Source organism: Dermacentor silvarum, chromosome 2 (assembly GCF_013339745.2).
Source record: "Dermacentor silvarum isolate Dsil-2018 chromosome 2, BIME_Dsil_1.4, whole genome shotgun sequence".
NCBI lineage: Eukaryota > Metazoa > Arthropoda > Arachnida > Ixodida > Ixodidae > Dermacentor > Dermacentor silvarum.
This window is the reverse complement of record NC_051155.1, coordinates 58,613,840-58,617,779: the sequence shown is the minus strand read 5'-3', so window position 1 is coordinate 58,617,779 and position 3,940 is coordinate 58,613,840. Positions and strand designations below refer to the sequence as shown.

General features: G+C 46.0%; 1 non-coding gene across 1 annotated transcript; it reads right to left on the bottom strand.

Annotated features, from left to right (window-relative positions):
• Window positions 1-3,585: 3,585 nt before the first annotated feature.
• Trnai-aau (transfer RNA isoleucine (anticodon AAU)) lies at window positions 3,586-3,659 on the bottom strand. Its single transcript has one exon. It is a non-coding gene; the product is annotated as a tRNA-Ile (tRNA).
• Window positions 3,660-3,940: the final 281 nt, after the last annotated feature.

The following is a 3,940-nucleotide window of genomic DNA, read 5'->3' as shown; positions in this document are numbered from 1 at the left end:
AGCACACCGCACCACTTTAACGGGCGACATTTAGTGCCTGCTCAGCACAAAAGGCAATATCTGTTTCATTTTTAATTCGGTTCGTAGTTTTGACCCGATAATCACACTATTGATTAATGCGAGTTTTCATAATTAAGTCCTTGCGAGGTGCTCCTCCATGACACAAGTGTTATGAAGCATAAGGGAGTAGAGCACTGCACGCGTGCTCAGGCTTACCCGAAAGCCCGGGCCCGGCCCGTGGGCCGGGCCGGGTAGGATAGTTTTTTCACGGGCTCGGACATGGCATGGGCATTGTGACCCGGGCCCGGGCAGGGCTCGGGTTTTTTGACGCGGGCCCGGGCGGGGCTCGGGCTTTCTGGTGGTGTGCATGTAACGTGCATCGAGTTATCCTCGCGCGTCTCGACTTTGAAAAACATGTTTTTTTTTCGGTCTCGGGCCGGGTTCGGGCCGGTTTTGAGCCGGGCTCGGGCCTGAGGTAAAGGGGTGGCGGGTCGGGCCGGGCGGGTAACGTAGATTATTTCCGGGCCCGGGCCGGGCCCGGGTCTCGCCATAAAACTTTTGGTCGGGCTCGGGCAGGCAGCCCAACGTAAAAACGGGCTCGGGCCGGGCCCGGGCTGAAAAAATCGGCCCGTGCAGTGCTCTATAAGGGAGACCTGCGTGGAGTGCTGTGTCTGCTCAGCAACAACTCCGAAAAATTGTTTTGCATTTTAGGCGTTAGGTCTTCTTACTGATGAACTGCAATGACTTGATTATGTGGCACTGACAGCCGAAATCTAAATAGTTTATCCATGCTGATATAATATTGCCGCAAAGATCTCTCCACGCGAAGTATCCTTCCAGGCGTCTCATCGCACCGCCGTTGGAAGAGCGCCAGCAACGCCTTGCGCGTGGCGAGACAGCGCGTGTCTCTCGTGCACGCGAACGCGGCTGCGCGTGTGCTTAATCTTCGGACGTGGTTGACTGTGGAACGCGTTCCTGTTAACTCTGCTTGTCAATTGTGTGAATGTGTTTTAGTGTTAAGTCTCTGGGCACAAGTTCGCCCACAATAAACCAGTTTGTTTAGTGTGCTTCATTGAAGAGTGCTATCTGGACGCCTGGAAGGATACTTCGCGTGGAGAGATCTCTGCGGCAATATTTATTCCACTCAAGAATCTGTTCAGGAAACAACTTTACCAGAATGCCTTTTCGTGTAGAAATGTGGCCAGGTTGTTCGAACAAAGAGGTTGAAACACAGAGTAGCGCAGTGGCGAAAATATGAAAAAGCGCACTTGGCTGCCGAGCTTCGTGATCGCTGACCTTCGTGACGTCCGACAGTTTAGAGGCTGTGGACGGCGGGGTCACTGTATTGCGTTCCTCCGTCACCTAATAAATAAATAAATAAATAAATAAATAAATAAATAAATAAATAAATAAATAAATAAATAAATAAATAAATAAATAAATAAATAAATAAATAAATAATAATATTGTTTTATTTATTTCAAGACAATTCTTGCTTTTCCTACATCACAGGAACACCAAAGGGCGAAGACTACGCAAAGGTGCTTATGGCACCAGGCCAGGGTCCTGACACCTATACAAGATGCTTCTGTGCTCTGCAAGCAGATTAATAACTAATAGGAACAAATAATAAGTTCAAAAAAGGTGACAAATGTGGGGAACTTTGCAAGATATTCGTCCTATAGAGATATTCGTACATCATCGAGACATCACACTCGCAATCGTGTGAAATAATAAGGCGTTAGCCTAGATGTCGTCCTTTATGTTTCCCCTATAGCGCAATCTTTCGTCGCTTGAGTGTAACATAACGCGGCAAGCTATCTAAACGACATACGTCGTCTTTAGACATTCGATGCATACTTAAGCGCGGAGATCTGCCGTTTGGTGTCTTTATATTGGCTGTTTCATGAAAGTTTAAAGAAGCTGCTTTGAAAAATTCAGAGCCCTTCCACTACTGTGAAGATGGAAGAAGCGAGCGAAAATGTGACTCTGGTGGGCGTCCGTCCCATAGCGAGTCCAAAGGTGAACTGCTAAAAACAGCGCTATCTCTACGTCACGAGACAAAGGGGCACACCGATTGGTGGAACGTGCCGCCGCCGAATATTGTGACATTGTGAAAGAGGCATCGTCGGTGGCGAGGGGTACAACAATGGGCCGTCCATCATCCGCTTTGACACCTCTGCTAAGGCACAGCTGGCGGGAAACCAACACGCACATGGAGCAGAACAATGCTGATGATGATAGTTTTTTTTTTTTTCCTACACGCGGACACGATCCTGGGGGAACTAGCCCTGAACAGCTTCGCTGTAAAAATGAAAAGTTTGTTTGCTCGGCAATATTTTTTATTAACTCATCTGAATACATTACACATAAAACATGCGCGCGCACGTCGAAAGGTCGTTAAAGCCTCAAGCACAACAATTTCAAAACCTTGCTGGTACATTCAATAATTTCCTCTATAATTCACCGACTTTAGCAGGTAATTCAGAGATGTCCAAAGCTGTTGTTTTACATTAGCAGTAATTTTTCATGGTTTCTACATAATTTTTCGTTCCAGTTGCGAACAGACTTACCGTCTTTGAAAACGGCCATATGTGCCGCCGAGGTAGTGTCTGATGAAAAAAGCAAACGAATATAATAATAATAATAATAATAATAATAATAATAATAATAATAATAATAATAATAATAATAATAATAATAATAATAATAATAATAATGATGATGATGATGATGATGATGATGATGATGATGATGATGATGATGAAATTCAGAGCCCTTCCCCTGTCGAGAAAATGGACGTAAGCGAAGCTTGTGACAAGACGACGCTGTCGCAGGCGTTCCGCTTCGTTTGCCCTAAACTCAGGGTCGGCGGCTCTTCGCTGACGTTTGGCCTCAACATCGCGCTCCCGCAACTCGGGGTCCGCGGCTTTTCGCTGACGTTTCTTTCGCGTGCGCTTCGGAAGCCCTCACACTAGAATCGGCACGCTAGAAGCGGACAAGTTTCGTTTACCCCCATTTTATCGACAGGGGAAGGGCTGGTTATTTCGTCTCTTTGGGTCCCACGTGTGACAAGGGTAGTTCAAGGGCGCGTTACAGGTCCCCGAGCCCACAGGGAGCCCATGTGCCATTGAGCTTGGACCCTTTCTGCACTATCACCGGGATCGGCCCACTTTTTAGCGTGACACCACCACCACAACCACCATCACCACCACCGCCGGCTAAAGGATAAATGCACCGCCATTTTTTTCTTTTTTTTTTTATCTTCCACGCGGACCAACCGACTCGAGTTAGCCCTCTTTTGCTTCCTACCAGGAATTGAGTGGACTTTCTTGGTAGTTACCCATCCCTTCTTTCATTGAATAAATAATTCTGTCTTTCTATCAGTTCTGTTTTTCAAGCCTCTGGATCGGTTCGCACATTCGTTGAGAAGATATTGGCGTTTGAACAAAGATGTCCAAAAAGTTCGCAGGCAATAAGTCTCGAAAGAAATCTGTGAGGAGCTGAATTAGCGGGGGCAGAGGCCGACAAGCTCGGGCAAGTAAAAATCTATTAATTTTTTTTAAAAAGCAAGGAGAAAAAATGTGGCCTGCGCAGGGATCGAACCTACGACCTTCGCGTTATTAGCACGACGCTCTAACCGACTGAGCTAGCAGGCCAGCTCAGCGCAGTCGGAGAACTGGGCAAATTTCGAGGCTTCGTAACCTATATACAGGCAACCTGTTTTTATGCGTTGCTTTTTCCCGCCCATATATAAATTCGACACGCTAATGCACTATTTATTAATGTCAATTTACATTATACGAACCGACAATGTGTTCTTCCACGAAATAAATGTTATAAAGAACAGGGAAACACTGTCGGTGAACTGTGTTGCCTTTACACGACAAAGTTATATTAGTGACAATGGGAGAATATTTTTAAATTCAGAATACATCTT